The sequence below is a fragment of the Acromyrmex echinatior genome, chromosome 3 (genome assembly GCF_024713525.1).
Source record: "Acromyrmex echinatior isolate Ae372 chromosome 3, ASM2471352v2, whole genome shotgun sequence".
Taxonomy (NCBI): domain Eukaryota; kingdom Metazoa; phylum Arthropoda; class Insecta; order Hymenoptera; family Formicidae; genus Acromyrmex; species Acromyrmex echinatior.
The window spans coordinates 14,908,445-14,930,809 of NC_141854.1; the positions used below are offsets into that span (position 1 = coordinate 14,908,445).

General features: G+C 33.4%; 1 protein-coding gene and 1 long non-coding RNA gene across 21 annotated transcripts in view; both read right to left on the reverse strand.

The window, feature by feature from the left end:
• LOC105149436 (CUGBP Elav-like family member 1-A) overlaps nucleotides 1-22,365 on the reverse strand; it is a 562,295-nt gene that overhangs the window by 286,528 nt on the left and 253,402 nt on the right. The window lies entirely within an intron of this gene.
• LOC147910271 (uncharacterized) overlaps nucleotides 269-22,365 on the reverse strand; it is a 28,649-nt gene continuing 6,552 nt past the window's right edge. Inside the window, exon 2 of the long non-coding RNA XR_015544410.1 lies at nucleotides 269-22,361. This is a non-coding gene — a long non-coding RNA (uncharacterized LOC147910271). The remainder of the gene's footprint in view (nucleotides 22,362-22,365) is intronic.

The window sequence follows — 22,365 nt, forward strand, 5'->3', positions numbered from 1 at the left end:
GCAAAACCAATCACGCCACAGGTGTGGCCATAAACTCTGGAAAATTATTGCGCTTTGGTGAAAATGGGAGACGACGTTGCTGCATGTTATGTTGATGTTTTGTTACATGCCATTGATGATTCACATTCGTAAATCAGTTTTCCACTAGTTCAATATAGAATCGCAACATAACTATACGTATTTTTATCGCTTTTCTTTAATGATCAAAAATTGTAAATAGAAAATCTGTAAAAAATCTTCTCTAAATCACACTTATTATTAATTAAAATTTTTTTCCCGATTAAATTATTTTTATTTTATTTACTAGCTAAAAAGTGAACGTTTTAATATCGAATTTATTTATTAACAGCTAAGAATCTTTGTCAAAAATTTAAAACGAAATATAAAAAAAAAATGCTTTATTTTGAAATTAATAAAATCTATGTAGAAATAATCATATAAGTAAAAAAAGCTTATAAGAATGAAATAAAGTAATTCATGTTACTCATAAATATTATCTAAATAATTGTCGCAATGTTTTTTTAATAGAATATTTGATATTTTTAACAGATTTTGAAGAGATTTTTAAATTACTAGATGGGGTGAAAAGTAACCTCCTTGACCGCCAGAATGCGCCACTACTGCAAAAAAGTTTATGGTGCCTTGTAGTCCGTTCATATTTAGGCAGACATGCCAAGTGGCAGTGCGATACTGCCCTTAATTTTGTTTTGAGAGCTGATTGTTGTTGACGTGTTTGCGAAAACGATTTTCGTTCTCTCATAAAACATTATTTTTTGAGAGGCAAAACGGCGAAGGAAACAAAAGAAAAGTTGGATAAATATTATGTGGCTAATACTCCGTCAGATTACACCGTCAAATATTGGTTTCGAGAGTTTCGTGGTGGCCGCAACTCCACTACCGATGAAGTCCGCAGCGGCAGGCCCTCCGATGCGGTTACCGAGGAAAATGTCAAAAAAATACATGAAATGGTGTTGGCTGACCGGAAAGTGAAGGTGCGCGAGCTAGCAGATGCTACAAAGATTAGTACTGAGCGAACACGCCATATTTTGGGCGAGATTCTGCATAAGAAAAAAATTTTTTTCATTCCCAAGGAGGTTACTTTTCACCCCACCTAGTAATACTACAACTAATTCAATCCAATGATGTATAAAAAAGATTTAAGCAATTGATTTAATAATTTAAAGTTCAAAGATTCTCTTCAAATTAACTACTCTTATTAGCTTCAATTCGCAGCGATTATGATGTAGTATTAATTCCTGCTGAAGAAGAGATGTTGAAATTTCTTGGTGGATAGGATCCTGCTATTGGCATATGTCTCCTCTCGCGACAAACGCTTTATACGCGCATAATATTGTACAGGGTGAGCAGAACTGAACTGATGCATGTTGCACGCGTTCTGAAATGTTGGCACACAGTAAGATCGTGGGAGTGGTAGACTCGACATTCTTGGAAGCTTGGACGGTAATTTGCGCGATGCAATTCGAACTTGGAAGGAATTTCTCGAGAATCGTAGCTACTACCCTACTCTTTCGCAATGCCAGAGTAGGGTTGAAACACAACGAGCACGCGGGCGCGCGCGCATGGACGCAAACTTGGTTGGAGGCTTGCTAGCAGTGGCACCTGTCGTGCCCGGCTAATCTTGAACACGTGTTTCCTTGTGTTAGCTGGCCCCATGCCAATGCGCAGAGAATGGTCATTGTGCAGTATCATGCCCTATAGGAACGTGCATGTTTGCTTCGGACCTCAACCGTTATGGTCTCGCAACCGTATCCTTGCACGCCCTCTCCATAACGTCCAAAATTTCTTAACGGTCTATAAATTTAATGCACATAGTGTGTAAAAGCGCAGGAACGACAAACAACTGATAAATATCTTTCGTGAAATATTGCCGAGCGCTGTTAAAGTAGCGAGATTATTGATTTCACAAAATGCCGAATAATGGGAACCATCAGCACAGGTTCCCATTATTCAGCACAAAAATGAAAAAGACTGTCGAGACCGTTCAATGTCAAAATAACGATTATGTCAGATTAACGATTATTACTAAAATTGAACAAAATTTCTATGCAAATAAAAATTCCTTTAATAAATTACCGTAATATTAAAGTTTTAACTTTATTAACGTTTGCATGCTCGATTTAAACCTCGCAATTTCGCAGTTACGTTAATAACAGGAAACATTCAGCGATATATTCATCAAGTTGGCACTAAAGGCACATTCATATTGTACACACACAACTCGTTAGGCTGATGATATAGCCGGAACGTATGCGTGTTTCTTTAATCTTGAATGTTATGTTCATGCGATTTAAAGCTGTACATATGTTTTACGAGCTTCAAACTCGTAAAGCCCTCGCGTCTAATTTCAACGCCATATATTTCGTGAAAGTGTTATCGATGTCTTCGTTTCGTATATGACTAGAGAGAGAGAGAGAGAGAGAGAGAGAGAGAGAGAGAGAGAGAGAGAGAGAGAGAGAGTTAGTGTTAAAATTAACTAACCGCTTCGTTAGAGTTCGGCGAGCGAGCGACTTGTCAGTGCGGCGCGGCGCGGCGTTATGAAACACGCAGCGGGTCGAAACGCGTGCTGCGACGTAAATATAGGCACACGCCGTCACGTGTCAGGGAATAGTCATTAATGATGTAAGCGTTTGAAGTTTAATACTCAACAATTATCTTGCGAACATGACGTTTCAATAAAGTCGCGCTGTCGGTAAATGAACTAACAAGCAATCTGATATTTTTATATCGCTTCATAGGAGCCACCCTCTGTTGCCTACTAATTTCACCAGCGTTAAATGAAACAATGCCGTTTGAAATGTTTCCACAAAACATTTCATGTATTTGGACATTCAGTTTTCAGTTTTATAACCTTATAATAACTAAAATTTTTAAATGTCTTTTTAAATATATCAATGCAAACAATAATTGTTACATTTCAAAAATGAAAGAGAATAAAAAGGAATAAATTAATTTTATTATCTATTTGCTGTTCAACATCATTAAATAATTGTTATTAAAATTAATTAAAGCAACTGTATTATTTTCGGCAATGTAACAGTATAAATAAAAGCAACAATTTTGAGAAAATAAAGCGAAAAATAAGAAAACATATCAATATGTGCTACAAAACCAGCGATATTATTACTTTCTATAACTTAATATTATCAACAAAATTTTCTTCACAATTTATTTAATATATCTGAGATTTTATTTATAATTATTAAAATCAAGTAAATTTTTAACATGTTTCTTCGAAAAAAATTAGTAAACAATTTCTCTGATTAACACTTCATAAAATAATTATACATATTAATATTCCGAATATATAATTATTTCAAATACATAAAAATTGCATTGCCTACAATAATTATCGTAAAAATTATGCATTTAATTGCATCTGTACAAGAATCTATTACATCTTGTTAAATTGAAGAACAACAAGAGCAATTCACGAAGAGTAGATAGTAGATAACATACATGATTGCCTGGAGGGTATGCAGAATTCGCTGTTCCTCGCGTTTCAGACTTGCAAACTATTCTACATGAAATTGCCAATAAAAGTGTATTCTGCAACTATGATACTGGCCTAGCAAAAGATGCAACTCCATGTGTTGCAGTCAAAGTAAAGGAGATTTCCTTGCATTTTTCTAAAGAATAGCCATAACTAATAAGAAAAAATTATTATTGATGCTATCGTAAAGACATTAATTAATTCAAAAATACTTTAGAAATGGTGTGATTTTCACTTTGAAAATTTCATTTGATAAATAGGATCTATTATAAATTCGATTCAATTTTCCTTTAGTGATTTCTTTTGATATATTATATACAAATTCATATAATAAAATTATTATAATTATGTTATTAAAAAATTCACGTTTTCAGTTATTTTTATTTAATTACTTAATTATGCTACGTGTTTCACATTTGATCATGCATAAATGAAATAAACTGATTTAAACATTTGATAAAGGCAAACAAAACAATTTGAGCAAATGACAATTACCTTTTTAGCAAGGTATCCATCGTAATCCTTTTGATTTTACTAGATCAACTTATCTAATAAATACAAAAGTCTAACAAACGCAGTCAGACTAACGGTAGCGTATAGTTGGTTGGTATCGCAACCAATTTCTAGCGAGTAAAATTACTCGAGGTCAGACCACGAGGCGTAAAGCAGTAATTGCCATTTACCCGGGTCGGCCAGTGGGCACCGAATATTCCATTAATGATTTAGGGTGGCACTTTCACCAGCACAGAGCCCACTCGTCGAGCTACATTTCCGCCACGATAATTCATCGAGCACTTAACGATCTTTCAATAATGAGTGAGTCAGCAGCCGGGCAAACGAAACGTGTAATTTACGTTAATGATACGCGCGTGCTAATTAATTAGATATGCGATTGCATCGATTTTTCCAACATTCACACATTAAAACAAAACTACGGTCGTCTCGTCCATGAAGATCGTAAATAAAGACTCTAAGCTTTCGATCGATTGGAAGATTTGTTGAAATTAGTACTCCGATAATTTGTATAATTTTGCAAACAAGCTAGCGCATTATTCATAGTACAACCTAACGTGCACGGCTCTTTCTTGGATTATAATCTTATAAGATTAATATTGAGCAGGTATTTTTGTATGTAATAACTAGAGACGAAGTTCTACATCAAATCTTATCATTATTTGATAACTGATAAATTTGACGTGAAAAATTCCACGAAGAGCGAAGTGGTTATGCGATAAATGTTACCTAACATAAAATAATTCTCGTAAAACATTATTAAACAATTCTCATAAAAAAGCGAAGAACACTCCATCAATGTAATACTTCCTTCGCTCTTAAATTCAATTAATATATTACAATATTTAGATAGAGAAAGAGAGAGAGAGAGAGAGAGAGAGAGAGAGAGAGAGAGAGATTCAAAAGATGAGGACATATTATCGAAATAAATACGAAATGCAAGTCTATTTTTCACATATTGTTAAACTGACAACCAAACATCAATGACAATGAAAATAAAAGCGACAAGAGGCACTAACTGACAATAAATGACTGATGAGTAAACTAAAATGGTCAAGACTATATAATATTTTATTATATAATATTTTATAATTACGTGTATTAAACAAGAATTACAAATACAATTGCTTCTTGAAGTTTCCTGTTTGTTACAGTTTATGCCCGAGTTTGTTTGAAATTGTCGTATATTATAGATAGATATTATAACGCATCTCTCTCTATTCATATAATATCTCGAAATTTGCAAAGTTGCACGTATAAGATGTCATTACAAGGAACCAGCATTCATATTCCAATAAGACGCAAAACAATTCGTACGTTACAAACGGTTCTCTTTCGCGTAGATTAAGGGAGGAAGTGCTCGATGAAGGTGTCGTCGCAGGGCTCTGAACGCGTAATATCGTAAGTTAAGACACGCCGGAGAATTGGTGTAGAACTTCGTGAGCGCATACTCACACAAGCGAGAGGAGCGTTGTAAGAGCAAAGGCGCTACGCTGCAACGGTTATTCGATTATCCTATCTCGTCATCAACCCTCTGTCGTAACCGTTCTCTTCGTCTTCCCTCCGTCTACTGCCTACATACCACTTTTCATAATAACACTCCCCGCTGGCTGAATTCGCCGACGTTTAAGACCGATTTTTGCGGGCATTTTGTTCCACGCGAAAACCAGGGGGATCAATTTACAGGCGTCAGCTCTTCTTCCTTCAGAGAATTGATACTTTCTACATAGAACGCTGCAGTGAGTACCAACAAGAGGATAGAATCTTCATAGGATCGTTCGGTGCCTTTGGAAAAAATGTACGATAAAAATCTCAATAACTATCTTTTCATTAAATCCGATCGATTTAGTTGGTACTTGATTTTCATGCTTGATTTTCATTCATATTACAATCTATAAATTACAACTCATAGTTCCCTAAATAATCCTCTTTTTTCCATAATTTCCTAGCCCGCTAGAGAGGAAATGAAAAAAAGTGACTGATCGATCTCACCGTAGTGACATCGGGCAATGCATCTTTCCTGTAGGTGAGATGCAAAAGGCAAGTCACGCTGGATCAGAGAAAGAGGAAAAAGACGAGGCAATGGCACAGCAACGAAAGGAGAACATAGATAAGGATGAGGATGGAAAAGGAAAATATGGGACGAAGATGAGTAGGGGTATGGGGGTTAGACAGACCCTCACAAAGGCAAGTTAAGAATACCTTCGCTATGCAAGACCAGCTGCGTTCTTAAAAGCATATTTGGCTCGGTATTTCTGCTACGGTCGTGTATATAGAACGCCTTCGAAACAACTCGAATTTCTTCGCGCCGCAACATCGTTAGAATCCTCCCCTCAAGAAGATCTCGTCAGAGAAATAGTAGGCATTGGTACATTCGCCATTACAACCGTCTACCTAGCAGCAATACTCAAATTGAAGGTGTAAATTCCATTTCTTCCTTTCTCTCTTCAAATACAATTTAATTCTATTTTTTTAAATGAATAAATTATAATTTTTTCTTTTTTTTTCCATTTGCAATATAATAGTAATTTCTATGAAACAATGTAATCCTATTAAAATAGCAATATTAAAATAGAAAATGTAATCTCATTGTCATTAAAGCAAAGAAAATAAGACATATCATAATATCCAATTAAAAATATTTTTAAGCTAATATCCAGTTTTTTAATCCAGTAAAGTAGAAAATAATAATGAACGAGATAGATAATGATATAAAAATACTAATAATAATAATCATAATAATAACTATAATAATGATGTAACAAAACTTAAAAATGTTCGATTTATTTCTAAACATATCGCGTATATACTATAATAAAAAAATATATAAATAATCTGTATACATATACTGTAAACACAAATACACATATACACAATCAAATTATTATTTAGAAAAAATATTATTTAAAAAAAATTATTATCAGAAAATCCATTTTATTATACATAATATTTATTAAAATTTCTAGAAAATATTAATATACAGCAATGTACATTCACTTTATACAATATATGTTATTACAAATACCTACAGTAATATTTTTCTGAAATCTGCTTCGTTACTTGACTTATATTCATTTTTTTGTGATATCTTAAACTTGTACTTCAGAAACAAAGCATCTCCACATTCATGTACGTTGCAAACTTTTCTCATTATTTCAGTTAGTAAAACACGTTGGTAAAGTTAGAACTAACATCGTAGAAATATCCTGCATATTATAATAAAGCGCCTGCTGCATATGCTCAATCAAAAAAGTAATTATCAAAGGTAAATGTTAAAAGCCACAGTAATTTAATATCTCTCTATATTTTTCAAACTATGTATTCTAATAATGTTATATCTGAAAAAATATAGAGAAGAACATTATATATTTAAATAAATATGATCTTTTGTCAATATCTCACAGAATAATGCCTTCTTTAACAATTAATAAATATTATATATGTAAAATAGAAGATATACATAGTAAACTTTAAAAGTAGATATTAAAAAATCTAAAAAGAAAGAAACATATATATTCTATGTGGCACTTGAATTTTAGAGCTATATCATTTTAACAAAACTCAGAATCAAATCAGATCTGAAATCAAAATGTTAAAAAGGCGGCTGCACTTGTTGTGTCAAATATGTTTGTCGTTTAATATAAAATAATATATAATTAAGTGTGTGTTACATTCAGCAAAATCAAAAAGACAAACCCGAGCATATTTATGCAATGTCTATTTCAGTTACTAGTAAAATTCTCACTCTCATGTCGGTGCAGCCGCTATATGTTTATTTATCTTGCAAATGTGCCAACATGTGCAACAGAGCATTCGTATTTTGACATATATCGCTCAGTATTTCTGTGTCATATCTCTCAAAGTGAGTAGTGAAAAACAGAAGAATGAAAAATAATTAGTGAAGTTGATGACACCGTTAAAATGACATTCATCCGAAATGACTTTTGAAAATGTCACGCACATTACTTATTGCAACGGATTGACGTTATCTAATGTGGCATTAAAGTAGTCTTTTTCTTTATTGCAGATTAAAAGTAGTAGATAAATATAATATAATAGTTATAAACAACAAATATAATTCTTCAACTAATGATATCCCTAATACGGATCTCAAGAAAATTTAATTTGGAAAAAATCATATTTAAAGCGAATTGTACGGAAAGAATGGTTTTGCGTTGAAGTATCTAAAAATTTTATTAAATACAGATCTAAAAATAATTTTATTGAACGATTAAAACAATTATGTGGAACGCTCACAAATTAATTCCTAAAATTATCAAACCTTTTTACAATGTTACTCATTGTGTTTAAGATTTCTATATAATTATTTTAATGGTTTAACGAAAATATATTCAGATCTATATTTGGCTACATTTCTAGATACTTCAGCAAAATCATTCTTTTCTTACATCCTCTATTCACGAAATCGTCTACTACTAAAATACTCAGTACATCAAATAGCATGACTGTTTCAGCAATCGATAAAATTAAACGCTACAATATTTCAATCGTCAGAACAAAAGAAAAAAATTGCATGTGTGATGCCGGTACAGCTTTGAAAATAAAAGACGAATACAGTGCGTTATCTGTGCGATCCGATGTGGCCGGTTGCGATAAGAACCAAATGCATGGGCGTTATCTTATCGTCCCAGAGAACACATACGGATCCTGCCATATGCCATTAACGCCCCGTCGTATCACGCACGGTGGCCGCGTGTATGAAGAGTTATCGGGCGATCGTAACGAAGTTACCCATACGTCAATGTGCGGCCCGATAGCTCTCGAAATTTTTTCCGAGCGCTTCGCCCACCCAGGAAATCTGCGTCGCGCGGATCCTCGCATGACGAAACGGATCATTGCGTCCGGTTTTATCGGCGTAGCGGCGATATAAATCTGTCAGGATGTTCGAGGAAGTTATATCATACGTGAGGCTCGCGCTCCATCTCCTCTCAACAAGGATCCATTGGGATCGAATGGTGTTAAAATATCGGTGAGATACGTGACCCATTTTAAACACAATTAAGAAATCTATATACATCGGAAGTAGTAAGTTGAAGTAGTAGGTCCTAATAAAAAAGTATATGATTAAATCAGATTAGTTCAAATTATTTTAATTAAATTAGAAACTCAAAAGTGACTTATATTCAAGAATTTATGTTAATACCTATGTTGAAAAAAATTTTTTTAAACATATATGATACATCTATGTATATAATCTAAAATAGAAATGAATAGAAAGGATTATGTATATATCCTAGTTTAAATTAAATCGGGTTAATTCAAATTAATTTAACTATTCAAATGTTTTCATTAAATTTTAGAAATTAAGAGAATATTAATTACTGATAATATTATGGATCAATAACTGTATTAAAAATTTTTCCAATTTAAATCTGAAAAATGTCAAAAAGTTTAACACAAGTTAAAAAAACTCTCATTCATGTTTATTTAAATATTTTTCGGAAAAATAATTATCATTTTTAGATATATTGTAATATTTATATATAAAACAAGTTTCAATCAGTTTAAATCAGTTATAATAACAAGCCTTATAATTTAAAAAATTGAAAAATACCAGAGTGCAGCAACTATTAAAATTTTGTACTAAATTGAATTTTCTAGATTAAAAAAGCTAAATTAAATTTATTAAAATTTTTATATTGAGTTTTGAGAATAAAATAATTTAAAATTTAACATATTAACTAGCAATTTCACATAGGAAACCAACCCTGCTAACGCTGTCGATATTTATAGTCTTGGCTAGATGGGCTTTCATTAGTCGCCACAATAAACTTTTTTCCAGCTTACAAAACGAGTGATATAACACCTGATATTCTCTAACGTATCTGCTACGAGAGTTAGTCGATGCGGTTAAGGTTTATCGAGAACATAAGAGGATTTAGGAAGTCACCCTTACTTGCAACTAAATAGAACACACAGGAACAAAAATACCGTGCGCTATTCACTTTGATGATGTAGTTCTCGAGATAAGTACAAGCAGAGAACATGAAACACAGTACCCGCATTTATGTCGTGCATATCTAAAGTTTTGTACCAAAAACCAGCAACAATACATGAAGTACTAAAGCAACAATTAAAATGTTGAGCCAACAGTTAGAACATTAACGAATAATTTTTAAATATAATACAATTTTTATAAATAACAATTTAATCATTTTTTCTATAATATATTTTTCCATAATAGTCGCATAATCAAAAGTGATAAAATTCAAAAAATATAATTTTTGAGTTATTACTATGAATGAATTAAGTAAACATTGCCTAATCAATCATTAAAAGTAAACTTCTTCATAAAGAAATCATTTATAAAGAAATCAATAAAGTTTAGAAAAACGATAAATTTTTTAAATCTTCAAAAATTGTCACAACTTAAAAAAAGGTTTTAAAGGTAAAACAAAAAGGGCAAAAATAACATTTGACTTGTTAAAAATATATTCTTTTTATCAATATTATTTTATTACTTAATATTTTCCGTTAAATTGAAAAATAGTTTTTCTTCTTTTTTGGGAAATTTAATTTTTGGAGTTGTCTGACTTTTAAACTAAAGGAACGATATACTAAATATATGCAAAAGATAAAGTTTTTAGATAACAAAATTTAATTGAACCACGTAGTTAAGCTAGTTCACTTTCAACTAATCTTTTCTTTTCCTCATCTGTCGTCATGCAAAGTTTTGATATATTATTTAACATAAAAGCTCTTTTGTATTCTTTCATTTTCATGCTTTTCAGCACCGGACCTCCTAGTCTATATTTATTATGCTTCTTTATCGTGTAAAAGAAATTAATCTCTCGCGTTTAAAATATATAAATTTAAAAGTATTTTTGTGAGATGCCTCATACATTTTATGTTCCCTAATATAAAAACAAAGATGTCCTCTTATAATAGAGCGGCGAATCTTCTTATAGTTAGAGCTAAGTTTAAAGTTATTAAATTTCGATTTGATCAGTTTCAAGAAATCGCCAACAGTATATGGCCTTGATCCAAAAGGAAGCGACACAAGCGATCATGTATTCAAGATCGTTGCGGTCGCAAGGTACATAGAGAGGCGAACGTTAGCGGAGGTATTAACGTAACCGACGCTCGTTACTTTCTACTTAGGTGGTCGAGAGATGCGCAAGGAGTCTCGCTTTGGTTGGAACGACGAGCTTTCCCCGGGCTTGCCGGCTTCGCTACCATCCTTTAGCCTCTTCCTATCATCTTCTCTAACCATCTTGAAGTTTCGCCCGCATCCTGTACTCTTCTTCCGAAAAGTCGCTTCTATTATTTCAATTATTAAAACGCGCTGCACTGCGGCGCTCTGTTGCCTCTCTCTGGTATTTCCCAACGCTTTTAAGCCCACGCTAGTAGTCGGGGCGTTTTCCGATCAACTCCCCTTCCCTCCTCTTACCCTTCACCTGCAACTGCCATTACTATCTGCCGAGGTCGAGAATCGTGACGGTCGAAACGGTGAAACTTTTGACTCAAACGTTGCCGGCAAGCACGGAGGACATGACGAGTCTGTCCACGTGAATAGTACTAGGAACCAGTGAAGGTTTCGTGATTGTCGGCAATAAAAGTCACCGATTGCCATCTAAATGTATGCGAAAACGTAGCGGTGCTTCTGTTGTTCGATGAAAGGGACGAGTGCCGGTGACGCAAGTTAACTAACCTCGGATCAGAAGCAGAAGGGTGCTTTTCGACTACGTGCTTTGCGGTTACGTCGCGTTACGTTAAACGCGATGCACGTAATATTCGGCGATTACGAGTTAATTACGCGGCAAGGCAAAATTATCTGCCATTATCGCCGCTAATGAAGCAATTTCTGACACCTACTTAATTGCGCTCGGATGAATGAACGGGCGAGTAGATTTGGGTGTGCGCGGCCGCGGGATTTCTCGCGACGACAGTATAAAGCGACGCAATTTGCGGAAAATCTACGTTACACATTGCGCGCCACATAATTATAGATATTAATATTACACATGAAAGGCTTGTAAAGATAATTTAAAATAAACTCTCTACTCGTATCAAGAGGTTATGTCGCGTAAATAATATAGTATATTGCAATAATAATAATGATAGTAATAATAGTAATAATAACTTCTTGTATATACATAAGATTTATATGAAGGAAAAAAGAACAAAAAAATTATATAGGTACGCAAATGATGAGATCATTAAAACCTATTGTTACAATGCTTATTACATGGAAAGATAAAGAGATAATAGTTAATTAAACGTAAGAGAATACACGCTAGCAATATTATATACATTCGTATCCTACGCTCATATGCACTCATATGTAGGTATATGTATACAAAATCAGATATTAAACAGATAATGAAACTAAACTGTTACATAAGTAAGTATGAGCAACAAAAGTTAACTCAAGAATCGAATATATTATTTAATAAGAATATGCGGAAATAATATAATGTAAAATATTTGTACAATGGTAGATTGTTAAAACAACGATATTCCTCGAATTATAATTCAGTCAATTCAAGGTTTCGCGTCAATTTCGAGAACTTGTATTTATTTTTATTAATATAGATATTATAGATTAACTTTAATCTCGGTTTAATTCACGAGTTACTTATTTTTTTATCTTCTCTAGTTTTAAGAATTAGAAAAAGTTAAAGAATAAATTAAGAAAGACTAAAGTTAATTACATCATTAAAGACAATTTACATTAATCTTAGAAATAGATCTTAGACAAATAACAAAATGCATTAATTTTGAATGCAATTGTCTTCAATAAAGCTACTCCTACTTCGTTAAAATTTTGTTTTTTTAAATTTACTCTTTAAAAAAACATTATTTGCATAATATTATTAATTTTTATATAATCAAATAATAGATTAATAAATTCTTGAAATTCAATCATCGAAAATAATTAAATAAAAGCAATGAGAGCAATAAAACGAAGCGGTAATTAGTGTGCCATTAATAATCAATATATTAGTGTAATTACATTCAATATAGATATAAATGGGCAGATTTGTCGTTTCGGCTTAAAGAATAAGAAAAGTATGATAAACTTGACAGTTTGTATCTATATTAAATTAATTACATCAATATATTGATTATTAATAGCGTACTAATTACCGCGTCGTTTTATTGTTTTTATTGCCCCCATTTAATTATTTTCATTAATTTTCATATCTCAAACACACATTAGGTATTTTAAAAATAAATAACAATTGATAGTGCACGCGCCATGTGCAAGTCAATTTAAAACTGATAATAATTAAATTGAAATTGATTAAACATAGTTTAGCTATCTCAAGTTGTTTATTTGAATGTTCCTTTTCTGATGAAAACAGTTGTCATTTAGAAAGTACTGCCTCGCGACGCTCATTAGCATTCGATTTCCAACTACAATCGTCTTCGTGAGTCAGTATTTTCGATTGTTACGATGAAACGCGACTACTATGAATAGATCGTGGTAAGGACATATATGTACATATCCCGGCACACAGTCGAACCAGAAGCATAGGGGAATTGCTCCCTAATTTTGGAGCTGCCCGGCTTATACTCTCTCGCTCTTCTAATGACTATGCCTCACGCCATGCGATTACCATGGGATTTTTGGGGGTGAGCGATGCCATCGATTCTGAAGTCAGAGTATAATCCGCTCTGCCATCTAACTCGTGTCTGTGCGTTTCCATTTACATGTCGTAGACATACACGGTCGTCTGTGTTCAGTCAAAGTATCCAATGTAGTAATATGTAGTAATACTATTTTCCTGAGAAATATAGTTCTCAAAATTTGGTTTTCATAGAAATTAAATTATCAATTGGCAGATGTAAGTTATTAATTAAAAATAACATTTCTGAAGATAAAATTACAAATTCATTTCTTATTGCATCAGTTTATAATATTTCTGTCACAAAATATATGTTCATAAATATTCAATTGGTTATTTCAGTTTTGTACAGTAAATAATTTTTCAATGTTAATAAAATTATTCTGAATTTTTTCTATATCACATCTGTATACACCTTCAAGTAAATCGTGCATTAGATTTATCTTATATATCTCTTGAATATCTCTATCGTAGATATAAAAATGTGTGATATTTTTATATTTAAAGATTGCATAAAAATTAATGCGTATCTCTTTACATCATTGAAAATTATAATAACATAGAATAAATATGTATAGAGCAACAAATATATTTTTTATTTTGTATATACCCGCGTATTGTACTCGGCAATGTTCAGAGATGGCCGACAATGAAACTGTCACGGTGCAATATTTTCCCGACCCGTCAGTCCAATATCGCGCGACACGCACAGTATTTAATTCCCAACGCCGTATTTAATGCACATTGCATTAATTGAAATTTTGCGAGTCCGACGACGTGTCCTCAATTTTAATGTCGTTATCGCAGTAAACGCTATCGTTACGAAATCTGTATTTATCCTGACGCTTTCCTGCTGCACCATTAATTAATTTTACATTACAACACTAATCTTTCAATTACTTATAATACAAAATAATATATTATACACATTTATTACATTAATATATATATTCTTTTGTTTCAAAAGTAATACAACTCGAAAAATTAAGATTGCCAAAAAAGAAGAAACATTATTTTTTAACTCAACAGAAAGTTATTGACTTGGAAATAATATTGACAGAAAGAATATTAACATGTCATTTTGTCACTTTCATTTCACAACCCTCGAAAAATTACCTTTTTTAAATTATAACAACTTCGGCTTTTTAAATTACTCTTTTTAAGTTATAATGATTTTGACGGTTTTTGAAGAATTAAGTGAGTTCATTTTTGATAGAGTAAGTTTACTTGATTGTGTATGTGATTATAACTTAAAAATTACATTTATTAAATTGTATCACTTTTGAAGTAAGAAAGTGATATGTATAATTAAAAAAATCTACATAAAATTATTAAAAGCTATCATTTTTTTTGTAATAGAACAATATTTGCAATTTATACATTATGAAAAATTATTTTAAAAATTCAAAAAAAAACGAAAAATTTAAAAAAATCAATCTTGATCTAAATAAAAAAAATAAATTGTACCTCTAACCAAGCTCGCTAACATGAACGCGTAGAACTAATTTTACTCGTCGCTCACAGCGTCATCCGTCACTTGAAATTGGCAGATCGCAGTAGTAACCGCCTTCTCTACTTAATTACGTAAGCAGGTTGACATTTCTCGGTGACTTCACGACAGAAATATTTGGCCGGTAATAGCATACGACTCAACGTCGTTTTACATTTTACTGTAGATTGCCTCGGTCGAGGATGTCTATCAGTTCAAATTAAAATTTAATTATTTCACAGTACTTGAACGTAGTTTAACAGACGTTTGTATGAAGACAATAACAGTAGGCGACAAATTAATTTTATCAAAATTTATTTGAAAATGTTCAAATTTTCGTTCAAGTGCTTTGAAACTCGAGACGGGTTGCCTGCACAAACCGTCGAGTTTCTTGATTGAAATGTGAATCTGCTGGTAACGGTGTCCATTCCATTATTGTCATAAAGTCATTGAGATGGAGAAATAGATTTGTTAAATTATATTTGGAGTTCTGAATTATATCTGTTTAATAAGCAAAAATAAGTATAATGTATTCGTTATATACATAATTTTGTGCATACGTGTGTATAGAATAAAACTTAGAAGTATTCTGGGATGTATATTAATAGCAGATGTTAAAGATATATATTATCTTCCCAACGAATCTTATGCAAACTAAAAAGTAATTCATCATTCTACGACAAGGCAGAGATGAGAAAAGAGAGGTAGAAAAAAAGAAGATCGAGAAAGATCTCAAATGAGATGAAGACTTAATGCATATAAGGAAAAAAATAATAAGCAATGTGTAAAATGCTATAAGATAAATGATATTATCTATTACAGAAGATCAATATAATTATAAATTAAAGTTGCTTATGTAAATAGCAAGATGAAACATGATGAGGATATATATGAAGAAAATTTTGCAAAATTAAAGCAGCAGCTTCGCATTTTAAAGTAGAATGTACAATGCTACGTTAAAGGCGCTCTTCAAGCATCTTATGGTGGCATTGTGTGATATATAACCGACGTAGACCTTTCGAGAGCCCCGTCACGGTCCTTAGAAGCCAGCGCATAAAACCTTGGTAAATAGAACATAAATTTCTTGCCGGCGATGGGGAGACGCGTTCAAATAAGAGAGCAACGAGCGCGTCGTCGACCAGCCAACGTTATCTTCGCTCGCGCGTAATGTCGGCAAATCTGCGCGTGCACTCGTCTCAGTTCCCGGTACATTCTGAGTATATCCAGGGGATGATAATTCCTAGCAGTCTGGCAAACGATCAACATCGCACGCGCATTCGACGTATATCTCGTGTAAACTCGTCTGACTCCCGCTGGGGCTGCGATGCGGGCGGAGACAGATAGCACGGCAAAGGATTAGACTGGTACAGGTAGTCAAATAACTGTTCCGACAGCTCTCTCAACCCAGGCAATAAGTCATTTGCTATCCGTAAATTGTTTAGAGGAAGAGAAAAGTGTTCTATAGCAAGAGATCTGAAATTAATGTTCTTCCCGATTGTATTGAAACTACTTCCCAAGTATAACACATGTTGGTTTTACATTTTCTAATATGTATATGTCTTTTAATGATTATGAAAACATTAGATACGTTCAGAAAATGCGTTTATAAAATATACAAGCCAATACACGTTATCTGAGTTAGGAATCGCTAAGTAGAAAGAAAAGTAGAATTATATATATATATTTTTTTTTAATATTAAAGTTTTACCTAAATTTTTGTTTTATCTTAATTCTTAATAAGGTTCTTATTAGGAATTCAACATCTCTAATGATGTAATTCATTCGATATCTAAAAAAAAAACATTTCGTAAATAATTAAAAAAATTTAATTTAATTTTTAGAAAATTAAAGTAATTGCATTTTCATATTACTAAATATTAAAAATAATCCAAAAGAAGTTCGGAAGAACGATGCAAATCTTCTACGAAATATCCCAGAAAAGATTAAACTTCTCCGAGATAGTGAATTCATAAATGTAATCCTGTAATCGGGCTTCGTAAATGCTCTTAATGTTTAAGTAAAAGTAAGTGAAGTAAAGGCATTAGCATCAGAGCGAAAATTGGAATAGTTAATGGAAATGATATAAATCTAACTTATAATAAAATTAAATTAATATAACAGCTTCATCAGCGCTTTCTACACCTTTGATATATTGTATAATTTATTACTCTCCGCGTAACAAATAAGATATACAAGTACGAACGCTATTGTGTAGATTAATTAATAACGTTTATTGCACCCACGTTAATGTAGCCTGAAAAGGCCTAAATAGATCGTCGCGGTATACATCAATTGCACTAATTTAACGCGTTTCCCTCATTACGAGACTCGCGCGACATCGTAACACGGAACATAAGTTCGAAGGAGCGCGTGCAAAGCTGGAACGCGGTAAATGCAGCGCGACATTCTAGAACGACTGTGAGGAACGGGCGCGCAACTAATTGTCCTGATTTATGCACGTAGCGCGAAACGCTTAAGCAGCATCGGCCGACACCGCAACCACGCGAGGGGAACGCGATATTCAATTATATGGCCAGCTGGCGACCGTCCAATCGTACTTCGGTCGCTTTGATACCATTCGTTCGATCATCGGTCGTGCGCGCGGCTCTTCTCTACGCTACGTCGATAAGGGCGGACTAAGCGCGACCACGCATGAAACTACCCCATTCCCTTTCACAAGCATAAGCCTGCGAACGCGGAAGCTACATATACCGCTCGTGGTCGATCGATGGTATCCAAACGAGTAGTAAATGTACCTAGCCCTCATGACTCTCGGATTTTTTCGCCAAATTTACATCTTGCGTTACAAATTAACCCGAATAAAAAAGGGAATAGCCAGAATAAAAAAGTTGTTTCATTCAATTATTTTTTACCATGTAGGGATAAATTTTAAAAACTATTAATTAAACGATGATAATGTTAAAATCAGATTCTGTGTGTATCTATTATTTATATATCTTTTAATCCATGTATGCAATAATGTTCGAAATAATTATTATGTATAAATTGCGTTCTATAAATTCTATTCTATTGTACATATAACGGTACATAAGTGCGTTAAAAGTTTGACGTACTCTACTGCTCTTGCGATTCAAAATAAAAGGACGGTGCACAAACATAACAAAGAGTCATCTTGATATGCTTTAATAATTTTTGTAATAACGCTTTGCCTTTTTAATCTCCCGTTTACCTCCAATTTGCAAAAATATAAACACTACATATATCGAAGCTTAAAGAAGGAAAAATAAAAATAGTGACAATAAAATTGTATTTAAAAATGGTATTAAGTACGTATACTATTTTTAAATATAATTTCATTGTTGTTACTAATTTTGCTTTTTTTTTCCAAGATTTGATATAATTTACATTTTTGCAAGAGCAAATTGGAGATAAACGGAAAACTAAAAAGAACAAAACGTTAATATTGCAAAAATTAGTAAATCGTATCAAGATGATTCTTTGTTATGCTTGTGCACCGTGTTTTTATTTTTAATCGCAAGAGCAATAGCACGGCAAAAACTATTTTAACGCAACGAGCAAAACAAAAGCTGCGTGAGGTCATAAATCGATCTGGCTAGAAAATGTTGGCGTAATGACCGTGCTATATCTTACGGCCTCGCGTCTCCCTTTTGTGGTTGGGCTGCGCAGTTGAGGATGGCAGTTCCATCATTGTCACCTGGGGGTAGCGAGGAGCCAGTTTCAATGTAATGTCATTGCGCGTCTATTTATCATAGAGACGTACATATTTTTCTTTAGGACGTTTGCAGTATCGTGCAGCTTCATGAGCAGGGATTCGATAAAAACTCTGCTAGATTATTTCCGGAATCCTTTAATCTCTTTCCACGCCAGTTCCGCTGAAACCCATCGCTCTCCCATGGGGCGCCATTTCCTTATATCAGCAAAGCGCGTTGTAACTTCGGAGTAACGTTTCGTGTACTATATATAAAGGTTTGTACGCTTTTTATCATTACCAGCAGAATGCATTTTGCATTAAATGCAATAAACGTCAGTAAAAACTTTACGTTTTGAATTAAGGTTTTCAATCAATCAAGAAACATTTTTAATCTCATTTCATAATTCTTCATCTGAAAGAAACTATCCTTTTTTGTAAAGAAATGCCAAATCTACGAATATAACTAAATTAATAGAGCAATAATTAATGTAAGAAGATAATACGTTTCTGTTTATTTCTTTTATTTTTATCAAATATATAAAAAATAATTTATAATTTGTCTTTTTTTTTGTAAAATTAAAATATAAAAGAACACATTGTACATTACCGTTGTATTTTAATAAAAAATAATTATGTTTATAATTATATTATAATTCAATATTTATTACCGTTCAGAATACGTTTCTCTCTAATTGCGCGATTAACGCGTTCGTGCGAAAATCATTTAATCCACGATGAACTCAAGGAGAAGCACGTCAGAAGATCTTCGATGACATCAAAAGCCCTATGAAAGGAGCGTACCTTATGTACCATGTACGCAGACATGTGCCTTTTCACACCGTGAATTTCTATTATCGGAGATGCTCCGAATTACCGCATACCGGAAAGGATGCAGATTGGTACCAGTCTATTCCCCTTTTCCGCGCCTCTTTACTTACCCCATGTCCTTCCTAAGCGGCATCCTCTCATTCTCTCAAGCATGAACCATCAGTTTAGCTACCAAGAGGATATGCGCTTGAAGGATAAAAAAGGAAGATCGAACGAGAGCACTGGGAAAAGAGAAGCAGAGAGGAAGAGAAGGTTGGAAATGTGTAGATGGTTGAGAAGAACGGTAGGAGGCTAAAGTTGACAGCGGAAAAATTGGAAAACGTGGATTAAAGGGCCTTTTACGTGACGGAAATACCTCTGTTGAGACGACGAGATTCAAGAACCAAAACGAAGATGGCGTCCGATTCGGCGGTGTTCGGAGAGATCGAAAAACGGCCGGGATGGACGCGCGAAGCCCTACGAAAACGTCGCAGTTTGTTGGCATCCGTCACTAATTGGTACCATCAAAGCGCGACGATGAAAAGCCTAGATCGTTGGAACAATGAAGTATTAATCGAAGTTAGTAAAGTAGAATGCGCGTCATCGCGACCTCGCGATCCCAAAGACGTTTCGAAATTGAGACTCTATATGGAAGTCCGAGTTTTACGGTCGACGCGGGAAGTTCCTCATCGTTCTCTTTGGACTGCTCCACAGGATTAAGCTCCAACGTCAAGCGCATATACAGGGAAGTTGGGCAGCTACCGAGCCGCGGCACGGGCTTCCTTACTTTGCCTAGCTTGGGAAATTTAAAGGTGAACTCGCGGCCCCAGAGCCGCCCTCGGGGGTGGAGCGAGGAGTCGGCAAAGTTCATCGTCGAAAAGAAGAGATTTCGAGGAGAAACTTCGACTATGAACTCGGCCGCGGTACGCGTAGTCGGATTATCGATCATCTCTTCGTCGATGCGCCTATAATTCTTTTGGGATTATCCAACGTCCTCGATGGCCCGTGTGCGATAAGTTGGTTGTTTCTAATTAATGGAAGTATTACAAGCAAGTTAGTTCAAATGAGCTTCTCGCTTGAGTAAATCGAAGTTAATTTCAACATACAAAGTTCGTTAATGACGTCATCATATTAATCTTCGGTAAAAGCTGAAGAGAAACGTCAGCAGTAAATATAACTTCCTACTTTCTTCATATTTGTCTTAATTAAATTATGTTATAAAATGTTTGTATATTAATTTATAAACATTTCCGAATATTAAGTTTTTCAATAATATAATAAATAAAATCTATATAATAAATAAATATATTAAAGATATGTTACACATATAAAAAAATTTAAATAATTATGAAAAAATTCTCTATATTATATTTAAAAAAAAATACAAAAAGTTTAGCAGCAAATTGATTTTAGAATCTGGGTCAAAAATTGTTTCAATAAAAAATACACGTTTTTAAAAAGTAATTAAGATAAAATAAAAAAAAGGTCATTTAAACTATAAAATTGTATTATTAAATATTGACCTTATTAAACTATTTCATATATACATATATAACATTCATTTTTATACGGAAAAAGATAAATTTCCTATATACTTTACTTTTTGCAGAAATTATAAATATTACTTTAATATATTTTAATCTTGTATTTGATAATGCGATCAATACTCGTATAATCCTCGCAAAGAGAAGAAATTATCTTATAAATAAATATAATTTTCATATAATATATATATCATTAGTTAATAATATCTTTCAATTACCGTTTATTAAAGTTTAACAATGCAGAAATTCTAGAAATATCTCTCTCTCTCTTTCTCTCAATTTTATAATTATCGAGATTTAAAAAAAAATGGTACTTAATTATTTTATAAGAGGAATTATATTAAGGAACATTAAAATATACATAAAATCTTTCATATTCTTTTAACTTCGAGAACTTTCGAAGTTGATGTATTTTTATGAATGTCTGGCAATTACAATCGTATTCCTGTCCTCGATAAAATTTACCACAGCCAATAGCAAAAATCGTATAGCGTACTTGCGGCAAGAAAATCAATAGCAATCAGGAGCCGCAAGATCGGTGCGACAAGCGCCCGATTCTGATACGCGAACGACAGGTGGGTTTGCGGACGGCGACGAGTTCCAGGCCATTACTACTGCTGAATATTTCAGCAATGGGACGCGACAGTGGGGTGGTTGCCTGAAGGGGCCACCAAGGGAACGGACCACCCCCGCCTCTATTATTTATTACGTTACTCGAAGAGAGAGAGCGAGGCACTCCTCCACTCGTAGCACTGGCCAGATCCTCCTACCGTTTCCTTTTCCCCCTGCTACGACTCTAGTGCATCATTGCACATTATTCATACGACGAAATTTGAATTATACATTCGATAGGACGTCGCGACGTACGACACCGTCGCATTTCCAGTCTGAACGTGACGCCACGATGCTAAATACCTTGCCCGTTGCGCCCCGCGTTTAAGGAGCAATAACCGACAACGACTTTGAATGTTCGAATGCAACATGGTCCTTTATGAAATGTAAATGCTCGCAAATCTGCAATAGATATGCATTAAATAGATAAGATCTTTAATATAATGGAACTCTTAAAAATGTTATCTTGTCTTGTAATTGTTGCTTGAAAAAAACTGAGATATATAACTAGAAAATTGCTTTGTGTAATAATAGAAACGTTATTTAAAAAATGATCATAGGTATCGTTATTTTCAATTTCCTTTTCCTTCTCATCACAAAATTGAATTTAATAAATAATCTAA